Here is a 23,152-nt window from a genome sequence, read left to right on the forward strand (position 1 = left end):
CTTAGCACAGTGCCCCAAGCCCATCGTAATCAATTAGTGAAAGCTTGTTGAATTGGTTGATTAATAAAATAAATGAGGCAAGGGGTCAATTACACTGCAGAGACTGTCTTTTTTTAAAAAAATATGTTAAATTTTCAAATATTAATTTTTAAGATTTTTCTAAATGTGATTATTTAAACTCCCCCCTCCCAATCCGTAAAGACTCAGAATTGATTATACATAAAACTATAAACTATAGATTATTTATAATTTGGTTTTTTAAAAAGTGGTTCCCGGGACTCTTTCTCTCTCATCTCTGCTTTCTGCTGGCTATTTTTTCCGGGTTGTTATGATTCATGTCCATAGGGAGCTGTTGCCTTGGCTTCTCCATCTATTGTTGCTGTGAGGCTGCTTTCTTCAGCGGCCAAGAGACCTGAAGCAGGTTCCAGTGTTACGGGTGGGAGGGGGGACGGGAGATGGGGGAGGGTTCAGTGGAGCAAAGAAGAAATAAAGAGCTTGGAAAGAGCTGCCCAAGTCAAGGCTGCTTCTGTAGGGAGGTGTGTCTTTCTCTCTGTGCAAGGATATTAACTATTTATTTACTATGGGGGAAAAAAAATCTGGACTGATTTCCTCTGGGTGAAGCCAGGAGACAGGGGGTGCAGAAAGAGGCCTTGTTAGTTTAGTTATTGCCTTTTTAGTTAGCATTTACAAGAGCTGTCTGTTGGGGAAAGGGCTGGGTAACATGGCCAGGGGATCGTGATGTCCCCATGTGGAAGCCAAGAGAGGCAGGGAGCAAGGGGAGGGCAGGTGAGTGGGGCAAGGACCCATGGGGCTGGAGTCATCAAGTGTGGGCGGGGCTGGTGAAAGGTTTGCTGGCCTCCAGAAGGTACTTGGCTCTCTGCAAGTCTGAGCCAATCTTGGAGATGAAGAAGGCGGCCTCCAGCCAGCTTTGGTGGTGAGGAAAGAGCTCCTGCTGGGGGTTGGAGGCCCATCTTTGCCAGCGTCTTAGCTATGCGACCTGAAGGAAACACAGCAAAGAAGAGATAACGATTGCTGCCCTGCGTGCTTCATATACAAACTACAAAGCAAGGATTGTGATATTGTCTTTTCTTCCATCTATCTACAGTACCTAGTACAGTGCTAGGCACATAGCAGGTACTTAATAGATGTTTGTTGATTGACTAAAAAAAACCCACGAGAATGTAAATGTCAGCTAGTATAGTGAAAAGACTATATCAGGAAGACACAACTAGCTGTGTGACTCTGGGCAAGTCACTTGCCTCTTTGTGATTTAGTCAATTTGAGTCAGAGGACCTGAGTTTGAATCCCTGCTTGTGTGTCTGTGGGGGGGGGGGGGTTATAGTATGTAACTAGTTGTTTGCATGTCTCCCCCATTAGAATTTATGCTTGCTGAGGTCAGACCATTTTTGACCTTTTTTTCATCCCAAGACCTATCTATCTATCCATTCATCCATCCAGCTACATGTGTGCACGTATACACATGTGTATACATGCATATGTGCATATATGCACATACACATGTGCACACATAGGCATATGCGTATATCCATATTTACACACATACCTATGTACACACATATATCTTACTATGTGTCTCCATCTATTCTTCCACCAATCCAGCTAGGTGCTGGGGATAGAAATACAAAGAATGAAATAATTCCTCTTTGGGAAGAGCTCCAATTCTTCCTGGGGAAACAGCATGTGCCCATATAAGTGAGTACCAAATTTATGCAAAGTGAATAAGAGATGTAAAGGGAGGTTGGAGACCCTAGGCCCTAGTTATTGTAGCTAACAAGATGTTTCAAGCCTTGATGCCTTCATGAAAGGAGATGTCTCTTTGAGGTGAAGAATCAATTAATCAAAGGTGTAAAAGAAGTATGAGCAATGTCTAAGTTCCTCAGTTGAATCAGTTACTTTATCAAAGGTGTAAACTACATTGCTAGGCATTAGGTGAGGCTGATGGGTGTTAGAAAACCATTCCAAACTCCCCGGTCCCCTGAAGGGAGCAGTAGCCAGCCTAGGAGAGTGGGAATTGGGAAGTAGCATCTAAAAGGCTGGCCTGGTACAGAGATTACTAGGGGGTGGAAAGAGGAGAGGTGCTAGCAGCTAAGAGGGATTAGGAAAGGCCTCCTGAAGGAGGGGCCTTGAGCTGAAATTTGGAGGTCAAGTATTCTAAGAGCAGAGGTGAGGCGGGAATGTGTTTTGGGCATGGGGTATGTGAAGACAAGGAGTTAACTGTGTAATGTGTGTATGATGGGAGGAAGGAAGGAAAAAAGGAAGGAAGGAAAGGAGGGGAGGGAGGAAGGAAGGAAGGAAAGAAGGGAGAGAAGAAAGAAAGGAAGAAAGAAAGGAAGGAAAGGAAAGGAGGGAGGGAAGAAGGGAGAAAGGAAGGAAGGGAGAGAGGGAGGAAAGGAAGGAAAATAAGCAATAAGGCCTTTACAAATGTTATCTCATTTGATTTTCTCAACAATCCCTTGGAGCTAGTGCTGTTCTCCCCATTTTACTCTTAGCTGAGGGAACTGGGGCAGACAGAGGTTAAGTGACTTGCCCAGGGTCATCTAGCCAGTAAGTGTCTGAGGCTGGATTTGAACTCAGATCTTCCTGACTTGAGGACCACCAATCTATCCACCGTACCACTTAGCTGCTAATGTGCTCTTTACCTAGCAGGAAAGTGGCATGTTTATACCTGTATTTCAGGAATATCACTTTGGCAGCTATGTTGAGGATAGATTAGAGGGGAGAGTCTGGAGGCAGGAAAACCCATTGTGGCAATAGTCCAGGAGAGAAGAGCTGACAGCCTGAACTAGGGTGGTGCTGTGTGAGTGGAAGGAAGAGAATGGAAGCAAGAAAATTGGTCTTATGTGGATCGTTGTCCATCCATTCCTTCTCCCTCTGTGTGACTCGATCTGTATCCTCTCACACACTTTCCAGAGGAAGTCCGCCCAACATTCTAGGGGCCTTCCTCTTTACCCTTTGACATTACTCAAATGCTAGTAGACCACATGGCCATTGGTTATCCTTTGCTCTAGCCACAGGTAAATGAGTCATTTGCTATCCTGCCCATATATTTCATTGATGGCATCCTCTACTTAGATTGTCTCATGCAGTTCTTGGTAACACGTTTGAGCTCGTTCCTGCCCACCATATACCTCTCCATTGTCCTCTGGGTAACCCTCAACTTCAAGCCTTTGAAGACTGTAGACTCCCATGACTCAAAGCCATATACCATTACTGAAAGAATATTGTCAAAAAGAAAGATGTTTCAGAGAGAAGCTTTGGGCCATTAAAAGAGCTATGCAATTTTTCAAAGTCAATCCAGCCGATTCTCTTTCTGTTCCATTCTGGGCCTGGCATGTGGTCCATATACAATGTCTGTTGCAGATTTGTGTACTGATGGATGAGCTTTAAGGGTGATTGGTGGGTATATCAATAGGAACAATTGGCATATCAATCTGAATGAAAGGAATTGTTCATCCATTTGGTTTTTCATGTGTGGATAGTCAGTTAATAGCAAATCAGTCAGCGAGCATTTATTAAGAGACTACTATGTGCCAGGCACTATGACAAACACTGAGAATACAAATATAAGCAGAAAGGAAGACAATTCCTGATCTCAAGGAGCTTATGTTTTAATGGGGGAAGACAAAGCATAAAAGGAAGCTGAAATGGGGGTGGGGTGGGGAGGAGAAGGCAGTATGGGGACATGGTAGAGGAAATCCCAACTACAGCAAGAGGAACAATGAATCATGGCTGGCCTGACCATCCTCATTCAGTGGAAATTCTGGGAAGGGCCATCCAATCAAATGGGCAGAGGATGCATCCAGTGTGGATATTCCAAGGCTTGGGGGAGATGAGAAATTGGGGCATGGATCTCATTCAAGAGGCTCTGTGATATTCTGTGGTTCACTAGAATCAGTCAGGCCCCAAGCATTTATTAAGTGCCTACATTGTGCCAGGTATATTAAGCACTGGGGATACAGAGAAAGGCAAAACCTTTTGTAACAAGATGGTACAGTGGATGGATTGTTGGAATTGGAACCAGGATAATTCTGAGTACCAATCCAATCCCATGATATTTTCTAGCTCTGTGACCCACGGCAAATTACTTATCCTCTATCAGCCTCATTTTTCTCATCTGTAAAATGGGGCTAATGATAGACCCTACATCATAGGTTTATTGTGCTTATCAAAGGAGATAATATATGTAAAGTATTCTGCAAACCCTAAAGTGCTCTACAAATGCTAATTATTATCATTATCAATAAAAACAATCCTTGCCTCTCAGAAAGCTCACATTCTAGTGGGAAAACAGCTTAAATGGATTGCCATCAGGCATGTTGTGAAACTCAGATGAGATAATATTTGTTAAGCATTTTTACAAACTTTAAAGGGTGAAATAAATGACAGTTATTTATTATATTATTATTGCCATCATTGTTGTTATTGTGATTGTTATTACCATTATCCTCCAATCATTAGACCTTCATTCTGATTATGACTTCATTTCCTGAGCCTTCTACTCTGGTCCAGCTAAATCCTATATTAGTGGGAAAAGAAAAGAAAAGGAAGAAAGAAAGAAAGACAAAAGAAAGAAAGAAAGATGAAAGAAGAAAAATAAGGGAAGAAAAGAAGAATGAAAGGAAGGAAGGAAGAAAAAGAAAAGAAAGTAATGAAGAAAGAAAGGAGAGGAAAGAAGGAAAGAGGAAGAAAGGAAACAAGGAAATAAAGGAAAAAAGAAGGAAGAAAGGAAGAATGAATGGAGGGAGGGAATGAGGAAAACAAGAAGGAAGGAAAATAGGAAAGAAGAAATAAAAATCAATCAATCAATCAATAAATATAGATACATACAGATACACACTTTTAAGTTTAATCTGCATTATTAACACGTTCTTAAGCCTAGAGAGTCAACCAAACAATAAATCAAGCTTTGATTCAAGGTGATTACTGATTTCTGAGGTATCATTGCTCACAATGAAAATTTAACAAATTGTTCTCATAGTCAGTCAGAGCTGGTCCTAGCACACATACCTGATCACCATCCACAAATAGTAGTATGCTGAGGACCTTGAGCATTATTTCTTTTTTCATTTGGGCTCGTCACTGTCTGTCTTTGATCACCGTCGCAAGCTCTTTTGTTGAAAGGCAGTGTGGAACACTGGACACTGTAATGGGTTTGGAGTCAAAGGGCCTGCTCATTATTGCTTGGGTAGCCTTTCCTCATCTGTAAAATGAGCTGGAGAAGAAAATGGCAAATCACTCCAGTATCTTTCCAGAGCTTACCCCAAATTAGCTCACAAAGAATCAGACAAGACTGAAAAACGACTGAACCACAAAAGCCTTGGTAGACTTCTTTTCCTTCTCTAGGTCTCAGTTTACTCATCTGTGAGATGAAGCAGTTGGACCAAGTGACCCCTAAAGTCTCTTCAAATTCCAAATCTCTGATTGTGTGAGCATACATCTCACTCTTCCATTCCTCTCCTGATGTTAAAAACCATGAGGCTGTCAAACAAAGTTGGCTCTGTTTTTCTGTCTTTCCAAGGAATCCTGTATGGTTTTGACAGAAGCTTAGAAAACACCTTGTTGGAGGAGAGACTTTAAGAAGCATTTCATTTAACTGAATCAAATCCTTTTTTCTTCTTTAATAGTTGATGAACAATAAGTCCTTGTATTCTATTCATATCTTTGGTTCATTCTTGGGACCATGAAAATGTGGTCATAGTAATATTCTCTCAGTCACCTTCTTTCAATAACAATAAATCCAGATTTTTTCCTCTCAAGACTTTGTTATCTTGTCTTTTTTTCCCCCACATACCTGGAAAACTGATCTCTGGACATCCTCAATATTGCATCATGTCCAGTGTTTAAGTATACTTGGTCGTATTCAGTTTCTCTTTGCATCTTTATTTGTTAAACATTTTAAAAATTCAAATTTAATAAATTTTAATAAATTTTAAAATTAAATAAATTTAAATAAATTTTAAAATTTAAATTCAATAAACTTTATAAAATTAACATTAATAAATATTAAAATGAAAATTAAATGAATTTTAATAAAATTCAAAATGGATAAATTCTAATAAAAACCCAAAATAAGTTAATATTTAATACATTTTAATAATATTTAAATTTAATACATTTTAAATAAATTGATTTCTCTTGGTTTTTGTTTTCATTATCTAGCTTCTTCCTTGTAGAATCTTTATTTTCTTTTGTGCTTTTGTAGTGTCTTCTATTTTCTAATGTAGCTCATTGATAACTCTTTTGTTAGAGTCCAAATGTGGTATCTCCACTGGCATTATTGGAGAAAATTATTTCTGATACAAATAATTGTATTAGAAATCTTGACAGATCTTTTCTATTTTTCATCTGTATGTTATTCTTATGTTATCCTTTAATGTCAGTTGGATAATTTTTCATAGGTCTCTTGACAAGCTCCTATAAATTTGTTTTCCACTCTTTTTTTTTCTTCCCTTGCCGTTTTGTGAGGCATCTGAATAGAAAAGTGGGTAGAGTGATGGGCCTAGAGAGTGAGGGAGTCCAGTCTCAAACCCAGCCTCACATGCTTAATAGCTGTATGACTTTAGGCAAGTCACTTAACCTCTTTCTGCCTCATTTTTCCTAAACTGTAAAATAGAGATAACAGTAACATCTACCTTGCCATGGTTGTTGGGAGAATTAAAGTAGATAATTCTTGTACAGTGCCTGGTACATAGTAGGTGTTTAATAAATGCTTAAGAAAATAAAGAGAAGGGAAAAAGAAGGGAATAAGCATTTATATAGTGCCTACTGAATGCCAGGTACTGTGCTAAGCTCTTTACATGTATCTCATTTGATCTTATTAACAACCTTCATTGTGACAATATATTTTACCATCTTCCTCCATAAAACTTTTAAAAATAAACTTAAAGTACATATTATTAATGCCTTTTGTCACAGTAATTCCTACCCTATACCCCTTCAGTTTGAACAGTTAAACAAAGATATCTGATAGAGACAGTTGATGGGCAGTGTTCACAATATTCTATCCTATAAGTCCCTTATGTTTTATTTTCTCATCTGTGGGATGTCCTTTGTTTTTCCCATTTCTTAAGAGTTCAACTTCCTTTTAATAATCTCTTTAAAATTTTCATTGTTGTGTTTGTGGTGGATGGTCTTGTCTTGGTTCTGCTTCTTTCAGTTTGCAGTAGTTCATATAAATTTTCCCATGTTTCTTGTTTATTTTTTGTGGGCTGGGCTTGACCCAACCCTACTATCTTGTTGCTTCCTCAAAACAGTGGAAGAACAATCAGAACAGAGAAATGTTCATCCAAGATAAAGAATTAATTCAGTAAATCAGTACTTCAGTAAAGTATATCAGTAATTCAGTAAATCATACCTTCCAGAGGTAGTTCTTGCTGCTGGTATGTGCTTACAAACTAGAGGGAAGTGCTCTACCCTCTCATGTCCTGGCTGTTTTCTTTTTCTTTTTTCTTTTGGTTTTTCTTTTTGGTGAGGCAATTGGGGTTAGGTGACTTGCCCAGGGTCACACAACTCGTAAGCCTCGTCCTGGCTGTTTTCTGCCCCAGGGATCAGGAAACTACAGCAATGGACTGAGCCTTAGTGACTTGAACCAATTAATTCTAGGGGAAGCTTCAATGCTTTTAAAAGAAAAACTAGTCTAACTTTGGGGGAGGGGCATGGTTAGGGCTCAGGATATTGCTCCCAGCAAATCATATGATTTTACAGATGAATTTATGCCTTAAACCAGTGTCTTCTTTGGCTTTCATATCCTTTTGCTTAGTAAGAGGTCCAATTGTTAACTAGTTAAGGCAGTTTCTGAGATCTTTTGGTCTCCTTATTATGGTGATTGATTTATATCAATGAACTTATGTAGGCAATGCTTATTGTCTGTGTTGATGTTTGTTTCTGCATTGGTTATCCATTTTTCAATATCATTAGCTTGTTTAAATAAATCAAATTGAAGTTACTTGGGCAATTTCATACCATTTTTTATTCTCCTTTCTATTCTTCCTGCCAGTTTGGTATGGATATTGATCTTTGCTTTAACAAGTCACTGATCTGATTGTAGACAGAGGCTGATAAAGAAATTGCTTCCACCTTAGTGGAATCAACCAAGTTCTTGCCTATCTGTTAAGGAAACATAATAGAAATAAATATAACATTTTTTTTAGATAAGAAGTCAACTTGAGTTCTGTAAACTGAGGGAGGAATAGCTAGACAGTAGTTCATCTAAAAAAACTGGAATTTTTTAGTGGAATGAAGACAATGAGAATAAATGATGTGATATGCTAGCTGAGAATGCTAATATAATTTGAAGTTGCATTAAGAAAGGTCCACATCCGGGGGCAGCTAGGTGGTGCAATGGATAGAGCACCGGCCTTGGATTCAGGAAGACCTGAGTTCAAATCCAACCTCAGACACATAACACTTACTATCTTTGGGACCCTGGGCAACTCACTTAACCCCATTGCCTAGCCAAAAAAAAAAAAAGGTCTAGATCCAGCAATACCACTACTAGGTCTGTATCCCAAAAAGATCATAAAAAAATGGAAAAAGACCCACATGTGCAAAAATATTTTTTTCTAGTGGAAAAGAATGGAAATTGAGGGGATGCCCATCAATTGGGGAATGGCTGAACAAGTTGTGGTACATGAATGTTCTATACTGTTGTTCTATAAGAAGTGATGAGCAGGCAGATTTCAGAAAAACCTGGAAAGATATACATGAAGTGATGGTGAGTGAAGAGAGCAGAACCAAGAGAACATTGTACAGAGTAACAGCAACATTGTGTGATGATCAATTACAATAGACTTAGCTCTTCCCAACAATACAATGATTTAAGACAATTCCAAAAGACTCATGATGGAAAATGCTATGCACGTCCAAAGAAAGAACTGTCGAGTCTGAATGCAGATTGAAGCATACTATTTTTTCACTTTTTTTTGTTTTCTTTCTCATGGTTTTCCCCTTTTGTTCCTATAATGATTTCACAACATGACCAATGTGAAAATATGTTTAATATGGTTGTACATATATAGTCTATATCAGATTGTTTTGCCATTTTGGGGAGGAGGTAGAGGAGGAAGGAAAAGAGAAAAAATTGGAACTCAAAATCTTATAAAAGTGAATGTTGAAAACTATCTTTACATGTAATTGGAAAAAAATAAAATATTATTAAGTGGGGCAAAAAGGAAGGTCTAGTGTCAAGGTCTAAGGAGAGGGTTGTCCCAGTGTTTTTCATTTTAGTTGTGTAATGCTATGCTCACTTCTAGACACCACATTTTAGACGGGACATAAATGTTAAGTCAATAAGTATTTATTAGTACATGCGCTAGGGACTGTGCTAAGCACAGAGGATTCAAAAAAAGCAAAAAAAAACAGTTCCTGATATCAAGTACCTCACAGTCTAAGGGAAGACAGCATGCAAGCCACAATATACAAACAAAATATGTTCAGGATAAAGTGGAGATAATACTGGAGGAAAGGCACTGAGATTAAGGATGATTAGAAAAGTGTTCCTGTAGAAGGTAGGACTTTTGCTGAATTTTGAAGTAGGCCAGGAAACCAAGGTGAGATGAGAGTTGCAGGAATGGGGGACAACCAGTAATAATGCCCAGAGTTGGACTATGGAGTGTTTTGTTTGAGGAATAGCAAGGAGGACATTGTCACTAGATTGAAGAGTACATGGCTGGGGATAGGGGGAGTAAGGTATGAGAAGACTAGAAAGTAGGAAGGGGCAAAGTTATGAAGGGTTCTAAAAACCAAATAGAGGATTTTATATGTAATAGGTAGCCACCAGATTTTATTGAATGGGGGCGGGTAGGGGAAGTTTGATACATTTTAGAAGGGTCAACTTGATGGTTAAGCGAAAGATGGACTGGCGTGAGGAGAAAAAAGAGACCAAATAACTGGCTATTGCAATAGTCTAGGCATGAGGTAATGAGTACCAGGGTGGTAGCAGTATCAGAGGAGAGAAGGGGACAGAGATATTGAGAAAGTAGAGATGATAGGACTTGACAACTAATTGGATATGGGGGGGTGAGAGATAGTGAGATGTCAAAGATAACATAGGTTGTAATCCTGGATGACTTGGATGATGGTGGTACCTTGGACAGTAAAAGAGAGGAGGTTTTGGAGACAGTATACATGGTGGGGCAACAAAGATGATAAAGAACCATGTGTCCATGTCAGGTGTGAATATGCTTAGCTTGGAGAAGACTTTGGGTGAAGAGGCATGATAATTGTCTTCAAGAACTTGAAGGACTATCATATTGGTTTTAAAGTTGGATTCAATGTGAATTAAACTAGTTTTTCATCACTAAAGAGAGTAAAATTGGGAGTAATAAATAGATGGAAATTACAAGGAAGCAAATTTAGATTTGATTGAACTTTTCATCAATCGGAGCTGTCCAAAAATAGAATGGGCTGCCTTACTGGAGGCCTTCAAGCAACAAGACTGGATAAGAACTGACCAGACATATTGTAGAGAGAATTTGCATTCTATGCTTTGACCTAGATGGTCACTGTGGTTGGTCCCTTTCAACTCAGAACCTAGGATTCCATAGTTAACTCTCTTCTCACCCCATCCTTTTTAAATTTTTTTTTTATTTTTAGGCAATTGGGATTAAGTGACTTGCCCAGGGTCACGTGACTACTAAGTGTCAAGTGTTTGGTCTGAGGCCAGATTTGAACTCAGGTCCTCCTGACTTCAGGGTGGGTGCTCTATCCACTGCACCACCTAGCTGTCTCTTCCCCCCATCCTTTTAGATAATCCCGATGAGAAGATTTCTGAAGTCTCTTCTAGCACAAAACTCTTTAATTATATGATCCTATAACCCTAGTCATCAAACTGACAAACATAAATGTAGGTTTCAATTTCCTTTTCTGCCTATATCGGAAAAAGTGCTTGACTTAGGGTCAGAAGAATTGAGGTCCTAATTCCATATCTACAACTTAGTTCTGTGAACCAAGGCCAGTCTCCATTTCCTCGTCTGTAAAATAGCAATAATAACTTTTCTAGGATATTCCTTATGAGGTTGCTATGAGGATCAAATGAAGCAATGCATGTAAAGTGCTTTGCAAGGTTTAGAGCACTTTATAAATTGTAGTGGCAGTTATGATACTTTTAGCTCATTTGATTCTTTTTAGTAAAGTTCACAAACTCATAGTGGGACAAGATGTTATCCTGTTACTATTCTTTTCTATTTGATGTTATGTTGATGTTAATATCTCATTGTCATCTTCTTTTAAATGAAGTTTATATAGAAATCAAATTGTGGTGGTAGAGGAAGAAAGAAGAGGAGGGGGAGGAGGAGAAAGAAAGAGGAGGAGAAAGAAGGAAGGGAAGGAAGAGAAAGAAGGAGGAGGAGGAGGATGAGAAGAACAAGAAGAGGAAGGAGACTGAGAGAGAGGAAGAGGAAGAAGAAGGTCATGCTGCTGCTGCTTCTGCTATATTCTAATGAGAAATGCATAGCCCCAATAGAGTCTGAAGACCAAATTTTGATCCTTGGCTTAACCCTGGAAGTCTTTGAGAGGCTGTTCTGCATACTGAAATGGGCGCTGATTTTAGAGTCAAAGGGCCTTCAATCAAATCCTGGCTCTGCCATTTTGCACTTAGCCTGTGAAGTTCCTTCAAGCTCTGTATGGATGTTCCCGTCACTTCTCTTGGCCTCATTTTCTTTATTTGTAAAAAGGGAGCCATAGGCAAAATAGATATACAACTAAAATGACATTCTAAGTCATCTAGACCAAAACATTCATTTTACAGTTTGGGAAACTGAGGCCTTAGAGGGGTTAAGTGATTTACCAGGGTCACACAAGTAGCAAGTATCAGAAGCAGGATCTGAACCCACATCATAGCAACCTGCCTCTCATGTGATACTTATTCTTCCTGCCTCATATGTTTCTTATACGGAAAGTGCTCTCTTCACCTGGAAAGCACTAAACATGAGCTATTAGAAACAGAGACTAAATTCGTAATCTACAAAGTGATGACCTCCAAGATCACTGAATCATAAATCCAGACCTGGAAGGAACCTCTGAGGTCATCATGTCCAACCTTTTCATCTTACAGATGAGAAAACTGAGGCCCAGGCCGGAAAGTGACTCACCCAAAGCTACATAGGTAGCAAGTGTCATAGGTAGGATTTGAATTCAGGTCCTGTGATTTCTGAGCCAGCCTTCTTCTCTTTGCACCATGATCTTCCAGCTCCAATACTCCATCCCTAAAACTACCATTGAATTTAGCTGAATCCAATAAGTATTTATTTAGAACATGCTATGGACCAGATGCTGTGCTAGATTCTGAGGAAATCAAAGGCAAAAAAAACCAAACAAACAAAAAACAAAAAACAAAGGATGCTTGCCTTCATAGAGCTTAGATTCTGCATGAATATAATTAGAATTTTTTCCCCCATTCAATTGAATGTGTCTGTATTATGTCTTATTTATGTCCACATCAGAGATGATTCAATTGAGGGCACCTTTCATGTTGATGGGCCTCAATGGTGGTGCTTCATGACTCTGTCCTAGGGGCTAAAATAATTGCTAGTTACATGGATGAATGAGCTCCTCAGGTCTCAGTCAGACTGGCCATTACTAAGCCTTGGAGATGAGCAAGTACCATGTTGATAACCTCCAATAGTAGCACTAAATTTTCTTTAAGGTCATAAGAACAGTCAGCCAGGATCTGGTGACCTTGCTCCCTAGAGGGAAGGGCTACTTGCCAAGGTCTGCCCTTTGAAAAATGCCTGGATAAATACTGAAAAAACCAGTCACATATCCAGATATTCAATCAACACACAACTGACATTCTGGAGAAAAATGAAAGAATTCTGTGATGTGTCTGATGATTACTGGGCACAAAGTGGACCCATTTTATGTCCTGAAATGTTATCTTATCAGTAGGATGTTCTTTTGTTTCTAAATCAACAAAGGGAGGTTGGCTCACGCTCCTTATTGCCTACTTTAGCACATGTCAGGGCTGTTGGAGAGGGCAGCCAAATGGCCTTAGATACTGAGCACGGTGCCTCTGGGAGCACTTTGTGCCATAGTATTCAGTACTAACAAGTCAGGAGGCATTTCTGAGCTGTTGAGCTGTAATAGTTCTCTTGGATGTGTGGATGAAATTATAACCATATTCCCTCACATTTCCATAGCACTCAATAGTTTTCAAAGCATATATGTCTTCGTTATCTCATTGACTTTAAAAAAAATTTTTTTTTGCTTTTTGGTGAGGCCATAGGGGCTAAATGACTTACCCAGGGTCATACAGCTAGTAAATGTGTGAGGCTGGATTTGAACTCAGGTACTTCTGATTCCAAGACTGGAGCTCTACCCACTGTGCCACCTAGCTGCCCCTATCTCATTGACTCTTAAAAGATAAGTATATTAATGCTCTCTTGGCTTCTCTCAGGTCCTTCAAGACTCAACTGAAAAGGACAGCTAGGTGGCACAGTGGGTAGAGCACTGGCCCTGGAGTCAGGAGGATCTGAATTCAAATCTGGCCTCAGACACTTACTAGCTGTGTGACAGTAGGTAAGTCACTTAATTCTGATTACCTAAAAAAATGGACTCAAGGCCCATCTTCTGCAGACCTTCCCCTCTCAAATTACCTTTCATTTATGCTATATATTTGTATATTATCTATTTAGAATACAAGCTTCTTGAGGGCAGGGACTTTTTTCTTCCTTTTTTTTTGTGTCCTCAGAGCTTAGCACAGGGCTTGGCAAATAGTAAGTGATTAATAAATGCGTATTTATTAATTTGTTCTCTCATTTATGCATTCATTCATTCATAAGGAAACTGAGGCCTGGGAGAAGTTGAGACTTGCCCAAAGTCACACACATAAGAAACAGTTTCCATTTCATTTACTTGAAGTTGTTTCAAATAATTATTGCTTCCAAGAATTTCACACTAACAACAGCGAGCTTTTATTGCTTTAAGGTTTATAAAATGCTTGACATAATGTCCCTCAAACCTCATTGACTTATTATCAGGCTCAGCAGGGATGATATATGTAAGGTACCCTACAGATATCATTATTAGTCTTCATCACTACAGCTATGGCTGGATATTATCATCCTCTAATAAATGGCTTCTCGGTTTTTTCCCAACTCTAGCTCTATCATCTGAGATTTGTTCATCTATCTATCTATCTATCTATCTATCTATCTATCTATCTATCTATGTATATATATATATTTTTTTGGCTAGGCAGTGGGATTAAGTGACTTGCCCAGTGTCATACAGCTAGTTAAGTGTTAAGTGTCTGAGGCCAGATTTGAATGCAGGTCCTCCAGATTCTAGGGCCAGTGCTCTATCCACTGAACCACCTTAGATGCCCCCAGTAATTCTTAAACAATTCTTTCTTTTTTTGGGGGGGTGAGGCAATTGGGGTTAAGTGACTTGCCCAGAGTCACACAGCTAGTGAGCTTTATGTGTCTGAGGCCAAATTTGAACTCAGGTCCTCCTGACTCCAGGGCTGGTACTGTATCCTCTGTGCCACCTAGCTGTCCTTTTATGATCTGAGATTTAAAGGAAGTCTTCTCTAGGCTTCATTTTTTTTAATCTGTAAATTGCAGATTCTGTAACAAGAGAAACTTCTTAGTTCAGGGAGGTTTTAGGGAATGAGAGCTACCAGGATAGCATTATTGCCAAGATGTCACAGAATTATCTGAAGTATGGCTTAGCCTGAATTCACAGATGAAACCTGAAGAAATAAGACAGAAAGACCAGGCAACAAACTAAATGTGCTAAATGCTAGAAATACAAATATGATCAGAAAAAAAAAAGAATCTTGACCTCTCAATCCCACTTCTAGGTCTATGTACCAAAAAGATCATAAAAACGGGAAAAGGACCCACATGTACAAAAATATTCATAGCAGCTCTTTTTGTGGTGGCAAAGAATTGGAAATTGAGGGGATGTCCATCAATTGGGGAATGGCTGAACAAGTTGTGGTATATGAATGTAATGGAATACTATTGTGCTATAGGAAATGATGAACAGGCTGACTTCAGAAAAACCTGGAAAGATGTGTTTGGACTGATGGTGAGTGAAGTGAGCAGAATCAGGAGAACGCTGTATGCAGTAACAACCATGTTGTGAGATGACTGATTTTGATAGACTTGATTCTTCACAACAATGCAAGGATCTAAGACATCTCCAAAAGGCTCATGATTGAAACTGCTATCCACATCCAGAGAAATAACTATGGAATCTGAATGCAGATGGAGGCTTTCTATTGGCTCTCCTATGCCTGTGTTGTTTTGTTTTATTGCTTCATTCTCGTGGTTCCTCCCATTAGTACTAATTGTTCTTTACATCATGACTAATGGGAAAATATGCTTAATATGAATGTATAAGTAGAGTCTCTATCAGATTGCACACTGTCTTGGGGGAGGCAGAGAGGAATAGGAGAGAGAGAAAATTTAAAACTCAAAATCTTATGAAAGTGAATGTTGAAAACTAAAAATAAATAAATCAATTATCAAGAAAAAAAATGACAGTCTTTTCCCTCAAGGAGCTTACATTCTAAGGACCATACCCAAAAGGGAGCTGGAAATGGGAGGAGGAAGTGTTGGGGCATAGTATTTAAGTCCTAAAGGAAAAGGCAGAGCCAGGAGAGGAAGGAGGGTTGGGTGGCTTGGGACCCTCCCCAAAATGGAGGCCCTAGAAGGAACTCACAAAAAAAGAGTCTCCATGGCAAAGGGATGTCCCGGGGGAGAAGGTTGCAGGGGAAGATGATTTCTCCTGGGAGAAAAGGTCACTAGGTGCTGAAGAAAGTCATCCTTAAGACTCCATCTCAGCCATGCCAGCTGTGGGATCATCAGAAGGCAAACTAGGGAAAGGAGAGATGGGAATGAATGGGTGGGGGCAAGAAGAGCAGCAAGAGGCCTCAGAAGCCATTTGTCCAACATCCTCATTTTACAAAGGAGGAAACTGGGTTTGGAGGGGCATTTGAACCTGTTTGTTGGACTACAGGTCCACTGTAACATTCGGCTTCTCCCTGATATAGAAGGAGGATGAGGCCAAGTAGACTTGGGAACTGCAGGGAAGAATAAATACTCTCTTGCCTTGGTCTCCATTGAAGGGGCTAATGGAAAAAAAAAAAGACAACTTATCCTGAGGTTATGGATTATGGGAGTGGAGGAGAGTTGATGGCAAAGATAGAGCATCAAGAAGAAAAGCTAATGGAAGTCCATAAATCAGGCAGGCTTAAAAGGTTCTTACCCAGGAATTCCAAGGAGGACTCATGGAGCCCAGCCCATGAAGCTGAAAAAAGCATCACCTAGAGGCTGTGGGGTGAGGCAGGAGGCGCCACCCGGGATTTCCAGAGAAGGAGCTCTGGTTCATACCTTGGGTGAGGGAGGGGATCGACTTCAAGGCTTAGAGAAAGGACCCGGCAGAGACACTATCGCACTGGAGAGAAGCAAGGTTAAGGTGGGTGTGAGAACCACAGGATCCTCGATCTTGGGCTAGAAGTGTACTTCAAGGTCATCTAGTTCAACTATTTCATTTCACAGAAGGGGAAATGGAGGCCTAGGTTCTTGCCCAATATCACACAGCTAGTAAGCGAAAGGGCTGAGATTCAAAGCCAAGTATTGTTACTCCAAATCCTACAGACTTGGGGTAGCTAGGTGGCAAAGTGGATAGAGCACTGGCCCTGGAGTCAGGAAGACCTGAGTTCAAATCTGCCCTCAGACACTTACTAGCTGTTCGATCCTGGGCAAGTCACTGAACCTCAACAAACAAACCCCCCAAACCAAATCCTACATGCTTCCCACTACACTATGCTATTCCTGGCTATCTTTCATTCCGGAAGGGTAAATTGAGGGTCCCCAACTTGGGGGAAATGCCTACAAAGAGGTAATGGAGAAAGAAGGACCATAGAATATACTTTACTTGGCTGACTGCTAGAGGAAACCCTACCCAGAAAGTCCTTGATGATAATAACTGTATAATTATATCCCATGAAAGGGTTTAAAGGCGTTTCACACATATTAACTCATTAGTGCTCATAGCACATCTAGAGAAAAAAAAGGTCTCCTCACTGGGCAAATAGAGAAACTAAGGCATATCAAAGTGATTTGTTTATAGCCCAGATGCTAAGTCTCTTACTGAAGCCCTCTTTTGATGTCTTATTGAAGTGTGATGTACAGATACTAATGTCAATTTACTGTGGTTATTAACACTACCTTTAAAGTTACTATTATCCCCATGTAACAAACGAGGAAATTCAGGTTCAATGATTTGCCCAGTTGAGGTCACACAGCTAGTAAGTGTCAGAGTTGAGATTTGAACTCAGGTCTCAAGACAGTCGCAAGTCTGACAGTCTAATCACTATGCTCTGGCACTGGAGATATAGACAAAAAAATGAAAACCTGCCCCCGGCTTCAAAGAGTTTATGTTGCCCAGCAAGAAATTTAGCCTGCATTTGAAGAGGCATATTGTCACAAGGCTGGATACCAGGGGAGGAGTTTTTCAGCTACACTGACTCATGAAGACCTACTACGGCGTTGGAGAGGCTGCAGTACCAATAAATGGAGGACAAATAAACCCCATCCTTTGAAACCTTATAGCAGTTTGGGAACAAAGTCAAGATATGTTGGACCCCCAGTTTTTTAATGCCTCAGTTTCCCCATCTGTGAAAATTAGATAGACTCAATATAAAGTCCTTTCCAGCTCTAAATCTATGTTGTTGTTGTTCAGTCATGTCCAATTTCTCATGACCCCTCTTTTGACAAAGATACTGGAAAGGTTTGCTACTTCCTTCTCCAGATCATTTTACAGATGAGGAAACTGAGGCAAACAAAGTGAAGTGACTTACCCAGAGTCACACAGCTAGTGTCTGAGGCCAGATTTCAACTCAGGAAGATGAGTCTTCCTGACTCCAGGCCTGGCGCTCTATCCACAGCACCACACAGCTGTCCTCTAAATCCATGAGGCAGCTTTAAATTAAGAGGCAGCTAGGTGGCTCAATGAACAGAGTTCTGGGCCTGGAGTCAGGAAGACCTGAGTTCAAATATGGCCTCAGATACTGCGTGACCTTGAACAAGTAGCTTAACCTCTGTTTGCCTCAGTTTCCTCAACTGTAAAATGTGGATCATAATAGCACCTACCTCACAGGGTTGTTGTGAGAATCAAATGCAATAATATTTGTAAAGTGCTTAGCATAGTGGCCCCACACAGTAGGTGCTATATTATATTATCATCATCATTCTCTATTCCCATGAGTGGACACAGCATGGTTCAGTGGATTGAGATTTAAGAAGCTCTGGGTTCTAGTCCTAAATTCTGCCTCTGTGTGTCTTTGGATAATCCGCTTTGCCCCCAGGGGCTTCAGTTTTCTCATTTGTAATATCAGAGTGTCAGAAGAGTTGAAAGGGTTATTCCATCTTGTGCCTGAATGAGAATGCTCTCTGCCTTATTCTTGCAACAATCCTTCATCTTGCCCTTGGATTGCACCAGTAGGGGTAGGGGGTGGGGTGGGGAACCCACTACCACCTGAGGCAGGCCATTCCACTGTGGGTCGATTCTCATTATTAGGAAGATTTTCCCCGACTTCAAACTGAGGCTTTTCCTTTTTGTAACATCCACTCATTTTTTTTCCACCTTCTGCCCTCAGGGCCAAACAGTCCTAGCCTAATCCCTCTTCCAAGTGACAGCCCTTCAAATACCTGGAGGCAGTTATTATATCCCACTTGGTTTTCTGCAGGATAAACATCCTTAATTCCTTTAACTGATACTCCCGGGGGATGCACTTGAAAACCCTTCACTACTTTTGTTGCTCTTCTCTGGTAGCTCTCCGCCTCATCAATGGCCTTCCAAAAATGTTGGGGGCTAAAAGAGAACACAACATTCCAGATGCGGACACTCTGCTTCCCATAATTCAGCCTAAGAATACATTGACTTTCTTGACTTATTTTTATCATGCCCCTCGACTTACATTTAGATTTTTATTATCGTTAAGTAGTTTCAGTCGTGTTTGACTCTCCATGACCCCATTTGCGTCTTCTTGGCAAAAATACTGGAGTGGTTTGTCATTTCCTTCTCCAGCTCATTTTACAGATGATGAAACTGAGGCAAACAGGGTGAAGTGACTTGCCCAGGATCACACAGCTAATAAAGTGTCTGAGGTCAAATTTTAACTTAGGTCCTCCTGACTCTAGGCCTGGTGCTCTATCCACTGTGTCACCCAGCTGCTCTCTAAATCTATGAGGCAGCTTTAAATTAAGAGTTAGCTAGGTGGTCTAGTAGGTTTAGTGCTGGGCCTGGAGTCAGGAAGACTCATCTTCCTGAGTTCAAATCTGGCTTCAGACATTCACTAGCTGTGTGACCCTGGGCAAGTTACTTCACCCTGTTTGCCTCATTTTCCTCATCTGTTTGGGAAATGGCAAACCACTCTAGTATCTTTACCAAGAAAACCCCAAACAGGGCCATGAAGAGTCAGTCATGACTGAAACTACTCAACAACAATACAAATCTAAATGTAAATTGAGAGTGTGATAAATGTCAGCCAAGAAAGTTAATATATTCCTAAACTGTATTATGGGAAACAGAGTGTCCACAGTGAGGGAGGAAATTGTCCTGTTCTATCAGTCCCAGGTCAACTACATCTGGAATACTGTGTTCTGTTTTAGTCCCGACATTTTAGGAAGGCCATTGATGAGGCCAAGAGCAACAAAAGTGCACAAAAAGTGCATGTCCTGGGAATATCAGTTAAGGAATTAAGAATATTATATTATATTATGTTATGTTACATTATATTATATTATATTATGTTATGTTATGTTATGTTATGTTACACTGTTATATTATGTTATGTTATATACTATAATATACTATATTATATTATACTACATTGTCTTACATCATATCATATCATATAGCAATCATATATTGTATCATATTAAATCTTGCCATATCATATCATGCGATGCATATTATATTATGTTACATCATATCATATTGTATATTTTCCTCTTTCTTTGATCTCCTTGGTATATAAATCTAGAAGTGATATTGCTGGGACAAAGGACATGCACAGTTAAATAATTTTTAGGGAAATAATTCCAAATTGCTTTCCTGAATGGCTGGACCAATATGGTAGGTCCTATAGCTTCAAAAATTCCCTTTTCAGTGGAAACTAAGGAGAGGTGGGGAAGAGTGGCCATAACTGGGGAATGGCTGAACAAATTATGGTGTGTGAATGTAATGGAATACTATTGTTCTTTCATAAATAAAGAAGTAAATGGCTTTAGAAAGACCTGAGAAGACTTGTATGAACTGGGGCAGAATGAAGTAAGCAGAACCAAGAGAATATTTTGTACTATAAAATCAACATTATAAAAATAAACAATTCTGAAAGATTTAACAAAAACTTTAGTTAATGAAGTAGTCGACTGGTATCTACCGAGACACTGAAATAACCAAAGGAAAAACTTGAGCCCAATGATTGGACCCTTTATGGAAGAATTATATAAAGACATCGATAAGAATCACATTGAGTTGAAAAGATATAGATGTGTTGGGTTCAGTGGTAGCTGAGGGCGTACTCATGTCCCCCTTGGGGCCCCTAGTTACGTTCAAAACTCAGCTTAAGTATCACCTTCTTCTGATCCCCCCCCTTCCCCAACTGCTTCCCCAGCACAATTACTTGTGTTTGATATATATACATACATATATACACATATGTATATATTTTATATGTAATATATTTATATGTAAATCATATAAATATATAATATACACATACATTATATATGTATCTACATACACATATATACATTTATTTACAATACATACACACATTTCTATACATACATATATTTTTATGCTCACATACGTATATTTACATGTGTATATCTGCATATACACACATATTTATATACATTCATGTTGATTTCTTCATTAGAATGTAAGCTTTTGGAGGTCAGGGAACGTTCCATTTTTGTCTTTATGTCTCCAGTGCACAGCACACAGCCTGACACACAGGAGCCACTTAATAAATCTTTATCATTGGTTGCTAATAATAGCTTATATTTTGAAAATACTTTCCTCACAACAACCCTATTAGATAGGTAACACAAGTAGTGTTATCCTCATTTTGCAGATGAGGAAACTGATACTCTTTAGTTACTGGGGGAGAGTGTCTTGGCCAAGGTCCCACAGCTGGTAAGAGTTTATGTTGAGATCTGTGTCCAGTCCAAATCAGACCTCTGTCTACTGCATCGAGGTACATGCAAGTAACAGGAATGAAATTAAAAGTTTAAGAGTAATGTCTTACCTTTGTCTACTTCTAAATGTTCTTGGATTTATCATTGTAACAAGAAAAACAATAATACACCTACATGTACATAGGGCTTTACTTGCCCACTTCCTGTTTCTGTTTCCCTCTTGAGTGAGTGTCTGGGTTCAAGGGAACAGGGCAGGAGGAAGACAAGTGGGACAGGAGAGACAGGAAGGCTTGATGGGCTCACTTTCTGTTAGTAACTAAGCAAAGGAACCTGAGACCACATTGAGTATCTGGCCACTTACCTCTAATTTCTCCTTATCTTAAAAATGGGCTGCGGATGGAAAACTAGGACCCGGGAGTCATGCCTTCCAAGCTGGCTTTGCTTCAGGCAAACTGTGTGACCCGGGGCCCTATCTCGGTGCCCTCTTTCAAGTCTCCACTTTAGGACAAGACCGGTGACCTTGAGCCTCTTGTCTCAAAGAAAGGGGACAGGCCAATGAGCTCTCTGAGGTGCATTTAGAATTTCCTGGAATCCCAGTGTGCTGGCCTAGCCCCAGCTTGTGGCAGTCCCTGAAGCTGTCAACAGCCTGATAGCCCGAAGTGAGCTCCCGTCACTGGAAGAAGAATGTCAAGCATGTGTCTTCTATCCAATTTCTCCTCCTCCTCTTTCTCTTTTAAAGACACAGAAGTTCAGAACTGGAGGAGAACTCATCAGGCAGTCAATTCAAATCACACCTGAGAAAGAATCTCCAGGTTCCTTCTAATGATGAGGGAAAGTCACTCTCTCCAGAGGAAGCCCATTCCACTCTGGGAAAGGGAAAAGGGTACATGAGAAGGTGAATGAAATATATGACAGGAGACATGCGTGACTGGAGAACTGGGGTGGGTTGCAGAAGTCTTTGTGTAGGGCCTACTAGGTGCAGCTAGGTGGCACAGTAGATAGAATACCTCATCTGAAGTCAGGAAGGCTCCTCTTCCTGAGTTCAAATCTGACCTCAGACACTTACTAGCTGTGTGACCCTAGGCAAGTCATTTCACCCTGTTTGACTCGGTTTCCTCATCTGTAAAATGGACGGGAGAAGGAAATGTCAAACCACTTATAGTATCTTTGCCAAGAAAACCACCAATGGGGTCATGGAGAGCAGTAGAGCGAAAATGACCGAACGACAACTTTCTGATTCTCTGCCCAGTGATCTATCCATTGTTCCAGCTAGCTGCCTGTTATGAAAACAGGTGTCATTGTTGAGAAGTCTGTCCTGACATGGAGTCTAAATTTTTCTTCTTTCTAACTGCCCCCCCTTGCTCATAGTTCTGCCTTTTGAGTCAATCAGTATAAGCTGGATCCCATTTCTAGGTAATAAATCTTCTAATACTTGAAGATATTTTTCATGTTCTACCCCCACAAACACCGCCTCCCCCAAATCTTCCCTCCTCCAGGCTAAATGCCCTTAGTTTCTTCAAATAGATCTTCATGTGATATGAACTCAAGGCTCCTTCTCATCCTGGTGGTCCTACTGGACACTCCAGTTTATTGATGTGCTCCCAGTAAATCAACATTCAGAACTGAGCAAATATTTCAGACGTGGCCTAGTAGAACCCAATGGAATGGGTACTTCCTTTTTCTTGAAAGCTCTGTTGAAATCCAGGTTAGCTTTCTTGGCCAACATGTGTCACTGTTTATTAATTTAATGAGTCAATATTAATGAGGTCATGGTTAGCCAGAAGAAGACCAGGGAACAGCACAAAATTCCCCCCAGAGATATTCCCAAAGTGGGCCAGTGGGGAAATAGAGATACGGAGATGATGAGATATTCCTGTCTCTTTATCAATATCCACAAAAGTGATCTGAGACTAATATTTTCTGGTGTAAGGAATACAAAGAAGAATAAAACAGCATTCCCAACACCTCAAAAA

The 23,152-nt window shown here is 40.0% G+C and overlaps 1 long non-coding RNA gene across 2 annotated transcripts; it reads right to left on the bottom strand.

Annotated features, from left to right (window-relative positions):
- Positions 1–604: 604 nt before the first annotated feature.
- On the bottom strand, positions 605–21,685 carry LOC114045404. Of its 2 annotated transcripts, XR_003569370.1 has the most exons (4): positions 21,541–21,685; positions 5,029–5,233; positions 4,460–4,537; positions 605–997 (listed from the first exon to the last, which is right to left on the bottom strand). It is a non-coding gene; the product is annotated as an uncharacterized LOC114045404 (long non-coding RNA). The 2 variants fall into 2 exon arrangements; XR_003569369.1 differs by lacking the exon at positions 21,541–21,685 and having other exon boundaries at positions 5,029–5,657.
- Between the last annotated feature and the right edge of the window lie 1,467 nt (positions 21,686–23,152).

Source organism: Vombatus ursinus, unplaced genomic scaffold (genome assembly GCF_900497805.2).
Source record: "Vombatus ursinus unplaced genomic scaffold, bare-nosed wombat genome assembly UNPS02001287.1, whole genome shotgun sequence".
Lineage (NCBI taxonomy): Eukaryota > Metazoa > Chordata > Mammalia > Diprotodontia > Vombatidae > Vombatus > Vombatus ursinus.